This window comes from Ostrea edulis, chromosome 5 (genome assembly GCF_947568905.1).
Source record: "Ostrea edulis chromosome 5, xbOstEdul1.1, whole genome shotgun sequence".
In the NCBI taxonomy this organism is placed as follows: Eukaryota; Metazoa; Mollusca; class Bivalvia; order Ostreida; family Ostreidae; genus Ostrea; species Ostrea edulis.
This window is the reverse complement of record NC_079168.1, coordinates 45,064,054-45,081,265: the sequence shown is the minus strand read 5'-3', so window position 1 is coordinate 45,081,265 and position 17,212 is coordinate 45,064,054. Positions and strand designations below refer to the sequence as shown.

The 17,212-nt window shown below is 36.6% G+C and overlaps 1 long non-coding RNA gene across 1 annotated transcript; it reads left to right on the top strand.

Moving 5' to 3' along the window:
• Positions 1 to 150: 150 nt before the first annotated feature.
• Positions 151 to 6,677, top strand: LOC125650371 (uncharacterized). The gene is made up of 3 exons (XR_007360981.1): positions 151 to 286; positions 3,322 to 3,441; positions 6,255 to 6,677. It is a non-coding gene; the product is annotated as an uncharacterized LOC125650371 (long non-coding RNA).
• The last annotated feature ends 10,535 nt before the right edge of the window (positions 6,678 to 17,212 follow it).

The following is a 17,212-nucleotide window of genomic DNA, read 5'->3' as shown; positions in this document are numbered from 1 at the left end:
ATTCTCTCGTCAGGAAAAAGTCATTCACATCCAATAAAAAAAAACAACTAAATCTAACAAGCTTTGATATGTACCATCTTTGTACCAACTTTTAATTGCTGTATTTCAGAGCTATGTATTTCTATTGGCCAAGTGTGAAGAAGAGGGTGTTCCGCTCGCTGAATGGAGGGCGTGTCGCGCGCACGTTCCTATCGTCTGCTTGTCAATACGATCGTTGGATGTCATCAGAAGACTGCCAAATGATGGACTTCCTCTTCAATATAATGAGCAGCATGTTCACGTTCAGGTAGTCACAATATATATTGTATATTGATTCTTTTATGGAGACAAAAGCATAAAACAACATGGCGATTTAAAATGAAGGGGGAAATATCGCCGTAGATCTATGGTGGTCATTGAATGAACATACCTTTTCATGTAAAAAAACATTGTATATGAAAAGTGTATCAATTTACTTGATAAATATGCTAATACCAAGAAAAGATATTTTAAAAATTCTGCGCGGCGTAACGAATTCGATTTCTTTCATGAAATAGGGCCGTACTTGATAATGTGCATCAATAATTATGAATTGACAGCGTCTAATGAAAAGAAATAAAATAAAATAGTGTCAAACTATGATTAAGCAAAAGACATATTTCATATAAAAATACAGATCGATATCACTTTATAAAAACAATAATAATTACAAAATGTTACACAGTTTACCTGTATCATTATATACATAATTTTACTTTGCATGATGTAAATTCTATATCCGTCTTTCTAGCGAGAATTTGATGTCCAAGACTGTTATTGAAATTATTTGTAAAGAATAAAAGGTGAAGCGATGGGAACGGTAGGAGATTAGACCTTTATTTCCCATTTCCAATTCGAAAAAATTAATAGGCTAAAAAATTAAAATGAAGAAAAAATTGCAATTCTTTTATGATATTTTTTTTTTTATTTTTTTTTCTGGTACTGTGCAAAGTTTACTCAAAACATTTACCCACTGGCTATCACTATTTTATATTCTTTCTCCCCCTCGCAAAATAATTTTTCCCCAATCTACTTTAGTCATTTTGATACCTTCAAAATCAATGAATTGTTTAGTTCAGAAGTGCTGAGCATGGACACATTTTCCAAGCTACACCTCCCTAAATTTGATAAGAAGGGAAAGCATCTTGCAAAATGCCTCTGCGTTTTATCAAAACCTTGAGGTTTTGAGGACAGTATTTTTTACCGTCTGTTGGGTGGTGAAAGTTCAAAGGCATTCTAGTTCGAAGCGACACAGTGTTCACAGGTATTAGCATCTTGGTACTTGTCGCCTACGCATTCTTACGATTTGATATAATGCAAATCCGAAACACTGAATTATAAATCAAATTAAACAATATGACCTCTCAAAATGAATAACATGAAACAAAATACAATAGTAAGCATGCAGACCTGTAATTTATCAGTTAGATGGAGTGAAAAGTTGTGGAAATTTACCTCTTGAGAGTCCAAGATTTACAAACGTTATAACGTTATTGTTAAATAATATTTGACGTTATGTTTATGATATGACAAGCATTAGAAATTAAAGTTTAAAAAAAAATACTGGAACCAATTCCATGTTCTATGAATCAAACAGATATTTATACTGAGTTTACCTAGGGATTACTTACTTCTGGCAGGAAAAGTTTCCAAATGCAACACAGACAGACACTGTAGCATAATAATATTATAACAGTATGTTTGGTTTACGTCATTCAAACCACTCAAGACACATGCAGCTATCATTGCTTTGTAAAACAATTAATTTTTAAAAATATTTTTACTATTTCTCTATAGCGTATATCTTAATGAATGTTCATAATGTTTATCTTTAAGAGAGAATGTAGATTAAACGGGTAAGAATGAAGAGTGGAATTTCTATTAAGAAAACAAACATCGAATAAACCAAGAGTAGAATATCATATTTCGTCATATATTTTAAAGCACGGAGACAATGCAATTTTCCAAATGATTGTCATGAGAATACGAAATGTCACTTTAATAACAGATTTAGAAGTAGAGAACACTGCTGTGTTTGCATTAATCAGCTCCAAAGTGATCGAAATACTAATGTAATACCCGAAGAATAAACACAGTCAACGTGGCTCATTCTGAAACAAACTTCCTTATTTGACATGAAAACAATATTTCCACCGGTGGCTTTTATACATATTATACAGAGTGCTTTAAAAAGCTACATGTACAACCAATATAGTAATTGAGAGAGTTAATCATTTGTTTCCAAGATCCTTGAAAATCCTTGTTTGAAATCCCTTTGGATTCAAGCATGTGTCGAATTCTATAAACATCCAGAAACATGAAACAGGACTGAGTTCTCGCAAGTATTCTGTATACCCATGTAAATATAAGTTAAAACGTTTTCATTTATCCCACGTAGTACAAATATTTTATTTAATAGATATCCTTCTTAAACTGCCGATTCATTAAGCTAAAACATCATTAGTATGTTAAAATTAACAGGTCAAAGAGTAGTACCGTGGATCCCAAAGTAGATACCATTAAACCATATCTGGAACTCGTGGTAAGAATATATGAAATGTGTCTATTCAGTCTCTGCAAGGAGTTATCTGTTTTCGGGTTCCCTTCATACAAAGTAATTTACCATCAATCATATGGACCAATACCTACCCGAAACCCACCAGAGTTAGTACATGTTTCAGTGATACTCAGTAAACTGACGTGTTTATTACACAAATAATTAATTAATTTCCAATTTCTTACGGTGCTTATCAAGATGAAGGATCTGCAACATCACTCGTTGTTCTTCGGCTCTGTCATTTGAAAAAATGGTGACAAAAAGAACAAAGGATACAAATATTTTCTTTTATATGTAATTACGATGAGAAAATAAAAGGCTCTATCAATACGAATTAATAATTCACGACATATTTTTTTTTCTAAAACGAATAAACACAAGATCTTTAAAAACTTAAATATCGATGTAAACCGCGCCATGTGGTCAGTGTTTCAACAGATAGGAACATCTGAATTGGTAAAAAGAAATTAGATTGTTTTAAAATGGAATTGGACTATTCAAGAAGTAACACGATACTTTGAGGACAAAACATTGCTTATCGACACATTTGCGTAAACAAAGAGAATGGAATTTGATCTTTTTTGAAACTGTTGTCTCTATTGGTGTCCCATTTTGTGTTCATCATTAACACGTGTCTACTGCACACTAAACTCCCTATCCTTATGGCAGAAGCTGTTCCCTTGGAGACCAAAGTGGAATATTTGCCAAACTGAAGATTAACGTCAAACAAAACAAATGTTTTTCAGATCGCCAAACCTTGTACTTGATGGGTGAAACGAATTGTATTCGTATGCAACAAGTATACATGTAATTGACAGAGTCGATTCCATTCCCATCATTCAGCTGATGAACCAGAATTCTTACAGGTAATACAGTTCAATAATTCATATCTAGATTTTAAGAATTCCCTTTCAAAATGATGTCGACATATTTCTTACGTAATATTCCAGAATTCACACGTCAGCATGACCCGTTATAGCAGCCAATAATTAGTCACCATATCGGCACTGCCTGCACGGATTAAACCCATACTAGATGACAGCCTGGTAAAGGTGTCAAAATCTAATTTGTCCGCATCGAGCAACTGTTTTGTTGCACACGATATTGAATGTTTACAAATGACCACTGTGTTTCTAAGATTAATAGTGGACTTGTGGATACTACACAGCTTCTATTAAAACGAGGAAAACTAGTAATAACAACTCGTTGTTCAGTCTTGACAAGACAGGCGCGTAGCCAGGTGTACGTTTGTATGCACAAACGTCCACATCATTTTTGCAACAAAAAAGGGGGGGGGGAGATAGAGAGTGGGGGATTAGAAATATCAAAAGGTAGTGAAGGGCAATATTTATGACAATTGTATTTGTCCTCTCCGGGATTGTTATTAACGAATTCAGTTTATATCCACTCCTATAGTTTTATAAAGTGTACGAAAAATGCGTTCAGGAGGGTCGAATATTCACATCGAAATCGTCTAAAATTTACCAGCTTCCTGGGGCTTCGCCCTCTGGGCCCACACCAGGGATTTGCCCCCTACCTACTCAGGCGTCCACATCAAAAGTACCCTGCCTACGTCCCTGCTGAACGAGCAGTTAGTTGGATTTCATGAACGGTATTTCAAAACACAGAATAATGATCAGCTGGACGAGCAAACATTGTTACAGGACATTACACACACGCACACACACGAACTGTTGTAGAAGCGGCTCATAATGATAATACAATATTTTGTAAGACGTTTGGGAAAGATTTCTTCCCAAAACTTGAAAGAATAGAAAACACGCCCAAGAATTACACAGGTGTGATAAAGGAAAGGGCTCGTAAGAGATTTTGGGAACAATAGTTACAGATTTATTAACTAATAACACTAGACATTTTGAACATGATAATACTTAATGTAATACATGTTTGCAAGTACCACCGTGTATAATGCAAAAGATACCACGGGACGATGCATTGGTACTAAGTCAACATGCCATGTTTATAATGAGTGCAAATGTGCAAACATGGTTTCATACAGAACACACTGTAATACTAGTAGCATGAGCTTACACAATGTACATAACATGAGACATTTTTATCATGATATACTTCATGTAATATATGTAAGTACCACCGTGTATCCTAATGCAAGAAGTAATAATAAGACATGTAATTATTGTAATAGTAAAAGGTAGTACAACTACATATGATTAATACTCCACTGTAATGCAAAACATACCACGGGACGGTGCATTGGTACTAAGTCGACATGTCATGTTTATAATGGGTGCATATGTATAAACATATTGGTTTCACATGATTCATACATTTTGTATTGCTTCTTTAATCAAAGTATTTTCGCAATTGAGTACCATGTTGTCAAGACTTGAAAAATGTTCACAGTGTTGTTTTATAATTTCATACATGTTCTGTAGAATTATAATTTGAACATTAAAAAATTAGGTGAATGAATTAGACGGTTTTATCGAAGACAGTACAATACGTAGTTATTCCTCGTTTGTCTAATGCACCGAAGTCCATTCTCATCATTTCCCCTAGCCTACCAAATCTACTAAATGAGGACGTCCTCACAATGTGTAGAAGAGAATACACACATATATTATTCTAAAGGCAAAAAAGTACTATGTTAGGTATAGATATAGGGATATCTATAAAAGTTTATCAAATACTCTCTTTTGAATTATGAAAAAAAAAAGGTTTTTGAGAGAGATATTAGTAAGGACATGTCCTCACACCACTTGTCCTCACTAAGCTAATATTTTGTATCTACATCTTTCACATGCTGTAGGTCACATTTATGAGGACATAATTGTGAGGACATTTATTTGTCCTCATAGTGCAATTCTTGTCCTCACAACGTCTGTCCATTGGTTGAAATTTGTCCTCACTTTACACGTTTTACTGGCCCTCAGCCTCTCTCTTAGTCCGAAATATCTGACGTTTTTCTGGCTTTTTTTATGATTTTGATATTTACCGTGCCAGGAAAACGTCAGAACCGGCGTCATTACATAAACTGGAAATTCGCCGCCTCCAGCTGGAGGCGGCATGCTCGGGCCGATTTTAAATACTTGCAAGCCGAATTTAATGTTACACTCATAATTAATCAATAAAACGATGCTTCTTGTACTTACTAATATCGATTAAAAGAAACGATCACTCCAAAATTCGATAATAGAAGCACACAATTGTAGTCAACCAAAATTTCGCTGTCATTTGAGCGAACGAATCACGTGACTCAAAACAGCTCGACAGTTTGTTAAAATGTTTTCATGAGGCTGTTTATTTGATTAAAGAACCCATAAAATCTATATCAGTAAGTACAAGAAGCATCGTTTTATCGATTAATTATGATTTTAACACGAAATTCGGCTCGCAAGTATTTAAAATCGGCCCGAGAATGCCGCCTCCAGCTGGAGGCGGCGAATTTCCAGTTTACGTAATGGCGCCGGTTCTGACGTTTTCCTGGCACGGTAAATATCAGAATTTAAAAAAGCCAGGAAAACGTCAAATATTTCGGACTACCTCTCTCTTTGCTCGTAACAGTCCAGTTATGCGGTTGGTTGTGTTTTTGAATAAGAAATGTCTTGCCATTAGCATTTAAATATACAATATAAAACCCACTCGTCCCTCCACTTTATTTGCTTTTTCGGCTTCGTCTGTTAATTTCTACTTTCAGGAAAACCTTGTCTTCCATGCCGGCAATACAAACGGAGTTGAAAGTGTCCTAGTTCATCAACTTTAGCATACATTGCATTCCGGTACGGCTGTGTGCAGTGCAACGTTTGGTACCAGGTTTTAGCGCTTACGAGCGGCACTGTCACCTCTCAGGGTCAAGGTCATGAGATGTTTGACCTCTGCATCTCTCAGAGTCAAGCACTTTTTGATATCCTGTGAACTTTGATCTATGAATATTGATATTTTTGAACTGTGAATGCTGACTTTGCAAGAGAATATGTTGTATGTTGATTTTGAATTTATTTTTGATGATGCTTAAATTGTTGTTTGTTGGGGCCTGCCCTTGATCATGCTGGCGGTCCGTCACTTTTGTGTTGTGAATACAGCCGTGCCCATGAACGCCATAATAAAGCAATATTATTCATATTTGTTTCTGCTCATTGATACACTGTTCTGAGATAAATATATATATATATATATGTATTATCACAAAGCCAGTTGTATATATATCATTATATAAAATCAGTGATACTAGAACTCCTAACATATAGCGGATATGAATTTCATACATTTGATAAAGGCCTCTATGCTGAATTTATTTGGAATTCTCATGGGCACATATTGTTCTCTGTTATAAGCTTACCTGCTTTTGTATTCGTATGAGGCAGGATTTATTCAAAAGCTTTCACGTGAGAAGAAAAATAAATTCTTGCATCGAAATTAGATACATTGCTTTATCTATTAACAATGCTCATTTTCATTCATAAATCGATTCGATATATATCCATTTGAACTTGGCAAACTAACAACACAACTTTATGACAAACGAGATGATCTCGGCTTCATCGTCAAATTTCCATATTTGTGTAGCAATATGTGGTGTATATGCCTTTCAACTGATTCAATACACTAGAGCATTTTCTGCGTATGATCAATCGAGGCAGGCTACTGAAAAAAATAAGTTTGTGTTACAGGAGTTTCTACAGTGTCATCTAAAGGCAGCATTTCGCAAATTCTTCTGTTGCTACAATAATCTAATTTGCAAACAGAAGCTTTCGTTGTGTCGAATGTTGTCTGACGTGTTTCACGCCAATTTTTAGACCATCATTACATACTGACTTTCAGTACGGAATACTTTGTCTACCTGATCAAGATTTAGGGCTCACGGCAGGTGTGACCGATCTACAGGGGATGCTTACTCCTCTTAGGCACCTGACCCCGCCATTGGTATGTCCAGAGGTCCGTGTTTGCCCTTCTCTTGATTTTATATTCATTATAGGATTTATGAGATTGACCACCGTTTGTTATTTTCAATTGTTCAGTTTGTTTCCAAGCTGTTAAGTAATAAAGAAGATTTTTATACATGCACATTTAATGTTGCTGTTGTATATTGTTTAACGTCCCACTCGAGAATTTTTCACCATATGGAGACGTCATCATTGACGGTGAAGGGCTGGAAAATGTAGGCATATGCTTTGCGTTTACGGCCTTGCAGGAGGATCTTTATCGTGCCACACCTACTATGACAGGAGGCCTCGATTTTTGCGGTCTTATCCGAAGGACCGCCAGATTTAGTCGCTTCTTACGACAAGCAAGAGCTACTGAGGACCTATTCTAACTCGGATCCCCACGGGACTACATTTAATGTATTATCACTGTACGATCCATGTAATTCGCAACCCATGGGCTATTTTAAATTTCACAATTTTATTATTGGCTTTCAAGCTTATTATACATGTACTTATGCACATGAATAGTTTCCTAGACGGTCGAGAATCATATGATCATTCTAGTTTCCGAAAATGGCGAGGACCACGAATTTCAGTTCTTGTTCCCATACCCATAAAATGCTCTACAAATTGGCATGCAGTTCCTGAGAAGATGTCAAAGTGTTCAAATGTTAATGCCCCACAACAGACAATGCACGACGACGGGCGGGCACAGATGGCAATAGTTCACCTGGGCAATACCTATATGTAATTTGTCAATTTTGATCACAAAACGGAGGAGTTTCCCAATAATTTTGAAAAAAATAACAAGGGGTATATGGGTCTTAAAGGTCATCTGAGTATTACGTACAGAAATCTCACCCAAGAAGCACTGCATGTTGAATTTGCAATTAGTGCATCTTTCATTCTCTGAGATCTAAATGGGATTCCTTTCTTTTCTTTTTTTATTATAAAAAGTGATGTTATTTTTTTCTAATGTGTCTCCAATACAAAATTATACTCTGTACAAAACGTTTTTAACTCTTTTATGCTCCATGACTCAAAATAAAGAATACTGTATTTTCATTTTATGAAACTTAGAACTCCGCCCTAGCATCTAAGCTTTTTTTGAATTCCATTTATCCCCAATAGTTTCAATAAATTATTTCTTTTCATCTTGAATTCAAAGTCATATCATCTACGAGTTCTTATTGCCACAAGTATATCATCGGTCGCCGTACGCGTAACCCAGTGGTAAAGGCGCTTGCTTAGCAAAGGATTTTACACAGAGAAGTTAGTTCGCCTTTGAACCTTGATTTAGAAAATTTGTTCAGGGCGACTTCACATCTTCCACCCATGGGCACTCTATGGGTGAAGTTTGAGTCCGACCAGGCCAATGGGAAAGAAAATATGCTCCAGACAAACATCTTACACAGATAGGTTTATCTACAGTGACATTTGGTCTAGGAAATTGGATCAAGGTCACTGCACACCCTCTACCCATGGGCAATATATGGGTAAAGCTTTGGACAGTCTTGGTCAAGAAAAAGGAATATTGTTCAAGACAAATGAAATCGGACGGACGGTCGGAAGGACGGACAATCTAATCATTATACGCCTCTCGCAGGTACCAAATACACAAATCGTCTAAATGTCAGATCGGGAAGTGACGTCATCATCAAATATTTTACGGTTCAAATAATTCTCAATCATTTTTGAAAGCTTCAAGAAAATAAACTGAGTCGTGCAAAAATTTTTTTTTTTTTGCGAAGTGTGTTAAAATGGTTGATATCAACGCGCTTCGAGAATTTTTTTTTCAAAGTGAGTTGACTTGGTCCCAAATTTAACGCACTCTGAAAAATATTTTCAAAGTGCGTAATTTTTCAAAGTGTGTTCTAACAGAGGATATCAGCAATGTCTGCCATATAGCTGAAGATGGATCCAATTCCTTATCTTTGTGGACTGTCTCATTTGTCTTCAGGTATACTAATATGGGAGAGAACAAACAGCTCCTAGGCACCTGATCCCACCTCTGGTGTGTCCAGGGGTCCGTGTTTGCACAACCCTCTATTTTGTATTGCTTATAGGAGTTATGAGATTGATCACTGTTCGTTATCTTCACCTTTCATACATGAAAGTCATTATAACCTAGAGCTGATAATAAGGCCCCATCGACTGTAAGTGACTTTTTGTGTGATTTCACTCCTGTTGAGATTGATTGCTACGGTTTGCTTGCTGGGTATGGAATAACTGCTTCCTCACCAAGGCAGCTCACTCTTACATCGTCCCTTTATCATTGAATAGAGAGAATTAGTATGCATCAAATCTCCTCATGCAAGTCTTTACTGTATGGTAGTGGAAAGCACATATTTCTTCGTGTTGTTTCATACCAATTCGTTCAATTTCTTTTAGGGGCAGTTTCCCAAATGTCGAGCATTGCAGCTAAATTCCATTCATTCATTTATCTGCGGTCAACACGGCCCTGTAGTTCAAAATCTATCAAGCAATGTGGTATTTTGAATTATCTCTTCTATCAATGAGTACTCTTTTGAAATTTTAATGGTATGGCCCTCAAAAGTGCGATTAACTCAGCTTTCTGTTAGAGATATCAATGGTTTTTCACTCTTATGGTGGTTGGCAGTTCTCTGTTGCTGATCCAACACTAAGGTACGATACGTTATCAAACCTTTACTTCATTTTGCCTAGGTCCTTCAAAATGATGTCATCTATTACAAAATAATGGGAACGTGAGTGCACGAGGCATAGCATCTGCATGACTCGAATGCATCTGCTGATAGCGTAGGTTCTTGGTTTTTGTTCTTCCAATGATAATGCTCAATTTTTTTTTGTATGAAGGTATGCCTAATTTTTCTAGCTTTTGCGTCATGAGGGTCAATATACCACAATGTGTTGATCAGATAGATAACGCGTCATCCTCTGGAGTAAATCCTGTCTTATCCGGTAAATGTTCTACCAACCCCTATCTTTGCTCCTCACAGAAATATCAAATGCTTTGAAGGGGAAACTTCAGACCTATTGAACCATATATGCGAGAAGTGGTGCAACTCAATATGGATTCTATAGACTTCAAAAGAACTTTTAGTTAATTTGAAATCACAACACTTTCCCCAAATCAACAGCATCAAAAAGGACTCTTAAACACTTTGCGCGACCTTTCCTCGCAATGGATTGAATACTGGGTTTTTTGACACCGTGGACGCCTGCTCTTTCGGTGGGGTGGAATACGGGGATGTTCGTGTTTTGTGATCAGTCCTTCAGGGAATTGCTTTGTTGGACACCTCTCTAGTTCTCTGCGCCGCACAAGTGATCTGAAAATGATATTAAGTACTTCGTTACTAGCTTGAAAATACGGATGTATATTTAATTGCTGTTATAAAATTTAGAAATTCAGTTCAAAATTAAGGATTACCTCCCTCACGCATAGCTCTTATCCTTAGACGAATTTGACTCCACTTTTTTGGCACGCTGTTTTTCCCTATAATAGCTCTAAAACTTCATTGTTCTTTCGGATTTCAAACATTTCGGTTGAGCATCACTGAAGAGACATTATTTTTCGAAATGCGCATCTGGTGCATCAAAATTGGTACCGTATAAGTTTTACATTGAGAGGATGCCGGAGTTCCTAGTTGGCAGTGTCTGTCGAGATCGGGTCTTCCAGCAGTCTGGTGGGGTTCCCGTGGGCGGACTGACGATTCGGCTTTGTGGCAGACGGGATGGTTTCGACTTCTCTGTCGTCGGCTTTCCGTGTTTGTGTGGCGGTGTTCCGTTGTCGCCTGTGTATGGTGTTTGTGTCTCTCGGTTGGTTTGGTGCACGGGAGCATATTCTGCGTGTGATCACTTTTTGAAGGGGCACAATCTGATTAAAATCATATCCTTTGATCCGCTCATGTTGATCGCTACACAAGGATCTGAAGTAACCCAATAGATGGTCATGTCCGCAAGACCTTTCGTTTAGCGGATAAAAGAATCTTATTTAAATCAGATTGGAATGGGTACAGGCTGCTGGCAAGTGGGTTGATGTAGCGGGGTTTTGGGTCGGCGTTTTGCGGTCATTATACTGATCTTGTTTGTGGATGCGACCTGTCATTGGGTCGAGTGCTGTTTGATGTGTTTTTGTCGGTTCTAGAGCCGTTCTTTGCATGTTGGTTTGGACTGCGGGTTGCTCCATTTACCTGATCGACATAAGGGGTTCGCGGCGGGTGTGGCCGGTCGGTGGGGGATGCTTGTTCCTCCTGGGCGCCTGATCCCGTCTCTGGTGTGTCCATGGGGTCCCTGTTTGTCTTTCTCTTATTTTTGTATTTTTGTGGGAATTATGAGATTGATCACTGTTCTACATGTAGTATCAACACAATTAAAAAAGTCTTTCAAATAATAAGACATTTGATCACTATCATAATTTTTGCCCCACCCTGGTACCAAAACTATACCCCTGAGATCACGAAATTTAGAATTTTGGTAAAGGGTTACCTGCTCCTCCTAGATACCGGTATCCAATCAGTTCCAGTGTAGTATCAATAGCACTAAAGAAGATGTTATCTAAATGTTTTAAACATAAACTCTATATGCCAAGTTTGGCCCCCTGGAGGCAAAACCTCTACCCTGGGGATCATGAAATTTACAATTCTGGTGGAGGCCTTCCTGCTCTAAGCGATATGTATTTAGTTTTTCATACAGATGAACAGTTGTAGCGAGGAGATTTTTTTTTAATTGGTAAATTTTTGTCCCACCCTTAAGGCCTGGTGGTGCAGGAGCATGTTATATGCTATTTAGATAATAATTTATGTTGACGAAACTATCGTTAGAGCAAGTGCAGCTATATGTATATGAGCGGATCCAGACTTTTTTCTCCTGAGAAGTGGATCCCACCCCTGCATATCTATAACGAAGGGTCCATTTGAAACGATGGAGAAACATTTAGTATTTTACAACCGGAAGTGGATACGAATTGTCAAATAATTTATTTTCTACCTAGCCCAGGGGTGATGGGTTCGGACAATAAAGTAAGACTAGATTGGATCTCTGGGTAGTAATTAGGTTTTATTAAAGCCGTGTGTTAGATTAAATGGATAGGTTGCCCACGTAACCTAAGCAAAGAGCAATAACTCAGGAATTTACAAGTATAGCTTTTCTTCAAGAACAATCTTTTAAAAAGATGTACATTGAAACAGATGCATACGCAATGCATGGGTACTAAAAGTTAAGTCAAATACAGTGGAAAGTACTTTTTACACACATCTATAAACTTTTCATTGACTTGTGTGAATGGAATTTTTTTTTTACGCGGCGAGTCTTTCAGGCATGGAAATTATCACCTAAAATAATGTCGTGTACCGTTCACACGGACATGGTAGAATTTTGACTTTAGAATTTATACGGCCAGCTATAAAATGGAAAATGGAATTTCAACAATCAGATACATGGGCATGCAATTTTTATATAAATTAATGGGGGAAACCTGTGTAGATAAATATATTAATTATAAAAATGCTCTTATAACTGGTTCAAAGAGTTACATTAAGTGTAATGCAATCTTACATGTGTACAATGAAATCTTAAACCTGTTCCTCAGTGCAATGTGTCATGTGCAACAATATATTTGCTTTAGGGGTTGGAATCTCAACCATTAAAGATATTAAAGTGATGGGGATTAGGATGACCCCGTGGCACTTGTCAAACAGAATACTCAATGTATCTACTATCTTGATATGTGCAGCAGAAACATATATATGGTTTAGGGGCCAGGACCTCAATTGTTTAAAGATGATATAATCACTATAATAATGTTGGCTTAACCTTGGAACCAAACCCTTACCCACCCACCCCCACCCCCTAGGATCATGAAATTTACTATTTTGGTAACGGACTATCCACTCCTTCTAGATATCTATTTAGTTTCAATTTAGGATCAATAGCATTAAAAAGGGTATTATCTAAATGTTTTATACATACAATGTATACACTGTATATACCAAGTTTGGCCCCCTCCCTAGAGTCAGAACCTCTACCTCGGAGATCATGAAATTTTCAATTTTGGTAGAAGTCTCCCTGCTCTACATCAATATGCATCTAGGTTTTCTTACAAATGTACGGTTGTAGAAAAGAATTTTAGCCCCGCCCCTCAGGGGTGTAGGCATCCTGCAATTTAGGCCCTCTTTCCCCAAAGATGTTTCATACAAAATTGGAAAAGAATTGGAATGGTAGCTATCAAAAAGAAGTGAAAAATGTTCTATTGTTCACACATGTAATAACCATTTTAGCCCCAACCTGATACCAAAACCTAAAGTTTACTCAGGTGACCCAAAAATCTCAATTCACTTGCTGATTATAAACTTTTTGAAAATTTCGTCTATTCTATCTAATGTTCAAAGTATATATTATTGAAATTTTGACATATTATAGTATCTATTATTTGTTTAAATGAAACTTGAAATAGATAAAAATTTAAAACATACACACAAAAAAGAAATTTTACCCGACCGCGACACCCACTACCACTCCTTTATTCACAAGACATCGATTATGTCTTGGCTCCGCCTACTACGTTCTGAATGGATGATAGTCAGTCAAAACAATTCCTTAAATCTTTCCAGCATATGACGTCATCTCCAAACTTCATGGTATTTCACAGTAATATGCCTGTGTGAAGCGTCGCAGTTCATAACCTCATGTATTTTCAAAAATGAAACTTATTTCTTATATTTACATTCTACTTTCATTTTTGTCCAAATCCCCTGCCGTTAAAATAGACGTACACTGTACTATATTTATCTATATTTATACGCGCATTATTTACATCTGCTGCTCGTTCATGAAGAAATTACTAATATTACAACTTGTAGAGATATCAAAGGCAAAAACATTGTAAATGTAAATATTCATACATCAGACAGCAAATCCATTATTAGAATTGAACTAGAATTTAAACCATTAATTACAGAGGGGCAAATATAAGAATTCGCCCCTTTGTGACCCTTATTCGGATCCCCTGGACCTCAATTCCAAATCCTTACTGCACATCTACTAGATACGCCCAATCATATGGAAAAACACTGTTTTGCTACCTCTTAAAATGTAAAAGTCCCACGGATAAGAAAGTGTGACAGTCGGACAAGGATAATAGGTATAATAAGCTCATATCTTCAGAATTATTGAAAAAAAATCCCTGAATTCTAACGGTTGAAATCGAGATGCACTCCATGCCCAACCTTAATATCAATTTTAATATAACCAATCACAAATCAAAATTTTCGCAGAATAGCAGGAAAACTTTGTATGGTAGAAGCGTGTTCGAATGTATTGGCGTAATAGTCATCGGACGACCAATCAGATAACTTTATCGAGATATCAAGGTAAAATTGGTTAAAGCTGACATGAATTTATAGATATACGAGTAGTAGAATTTTCTGTGTCCATCATATTTCTCTGCTTATCCGCCATATTAAATGAATGTTCTATTATTATATGTATCAGGGTTTGCATGGTATATTAGGGGATGAGTTTTACTACGCTTCACTTCACATCAATGTTTTCGATTTACCCGTGCGGGTAGCTTCAACAGGTAACACGTACATCTCCGATACTAAGGTATAGGACATCAAAACAAAATGAAATCACGTTTTGGAACACCTTGCAGTGCTCAAAATTACAATAAAAATATCATACAGTAGTAGAAATCATTGTAAAGGCTTTGGATAAATAAGTTTAGAATGGGTTTTTTTTTACGTGAATGTACGTACAGTTGCAGTAAACATGTGAAAACTATACAAAAGCGCAGAGAAATAATTTATCTTTATCATCTATTGATAGAATGGAATAAGCAAAGGGCATGACATTTATACCATTCACACTCACTTCTATCAAAATGCAAATACATAAATACTACTGTAACTTATGCAATGACATGTATGCTCGCCACGAAAACGCATCGAACGCGAACGACTATATACCTGGGTTTACTTGTAATATCTGTAAAGGACCACAGATGTACGTGAACACTTGTCGAAAATACTCTTAGTAGTAAAACTCCCTTTATTTGCATAATTTATGAAACAAAACGATAAACTCCATTTGTATTCCTACAGTAAAACCGCTGTACAGACCGCGACACACTTACTTGGGTCCGCACTGACACTTGTTTAGTCTCGGGATTTTCACGGACCAGTAGAGGGTCAATCTCTACAAAAAGCCATCGTCACTAGTCACGGTTACTGAGACCGGTAGTACATACCCTACCTCAAACCGTGGCTGCATGATCAGCGAAACCCTCGATTTTCATGAATATATATAAAATGGCGCAATATTTTTTTGACCTATCATAGTCACAATAACAGATTTCCGATATTTTAATGTCTGCGCCCACAACTAAAACGTACAGTATTTGTTTACAAGTAATAACGGACAAAAAGGCTACAGATCCCTGTTTATAGAAGCAAGTATAGTCTATAAGTATTTATTAAATGAAATTCGCATTAACAGTGCTCAGTGGTTACGCTTGTAGATTCTGTGTTGATAAACTTAATCGTATTCTAAAACTTGATGAGGAAATTCGGGGTAAAGTGGATGTATTGAATACTGAAAGACTAAAGTTGATCAGACAATTATCTAAAGAGAGCGACGTGGTTACGCATATTATATGGTAAATTTATTACACCGGTGAAGTCAACAAAGAATCGTCCATTAGTTATGTACAACAACTAAGTGTCCAGTTTGTTTTCAATCGGCAATCCTCGGATTATTCCGCTACGAGCACGCAATGACCTCCGAATGATTTTCTTTCCACCCCCACCCCACCCCCAAAAAATCATGGAAGCTCACCGATTGGTCTATTAATGAACATAAATACTCATGAAGTCGAGGATTTTTTTTTTAATCATTTGACGTAGTGTAAACGGAGACAATAGGCGTGGCTTGCGATGATGACAAAAAGCGTGAAACGATTACATAAATCGAAATTGGTATGAGACAGACAGGAAATCCATTGCTATAATATATAATCATTCTATAGTTTTGTCTGCTGTGAAGTTCCAGTCGATAGACTGGAAAGGGTCTTATTATTATTATTATAGACAGATATTGGTCAATGCATGCCCCTATCGGAAAAACCCAGTATCGGTTTTAAGAGGTTGAACATAAGAACATTTTTATTAAATATGATGCAAGTACATTTAAATTTAGCGATTAAGAGTAAGCACTTGAACATTCGTATACATTGAACTTGGGGAGGAAAAACGGGTACCGGTGTTGTATAGCAGCCTTTCCCCCATAGTAGCTTTACCCCCCCCGGAAAAATGGCTATATAGTAGCCTTTCCCCCTAGGGGGAATGTCTACTATATAGTAGATCTTCCCCCATAGCAGGGTTACCCCCTCACGTTTTTATTTTTGATTTTAGAAAACAGATTATGGAAAGTCAATCAGGCTTTGTACAACAAATATTGATATTGCATAGATCTGAGTATCGAATAGTGTATGTTGCCGATAATTTGAATGTAGATACATGTATTTTCATAGAGATACATTTTAAAGATATAGTTTACGGTATTACTGAGAAAGTATAAAACATGCGAAATTATATATAAATTCATACAAAGCATTTTGTAGAAAACAAAGAGTAAGTCCACTTACAATGTATCAGTATAAATCTTTATGTTCAATGATGCTCTCAGTCATAATTGTATCGATATCTTGAATTAACAAGAGGCCAATAGGCCTTGATGGTCACCTTCAGGAGCC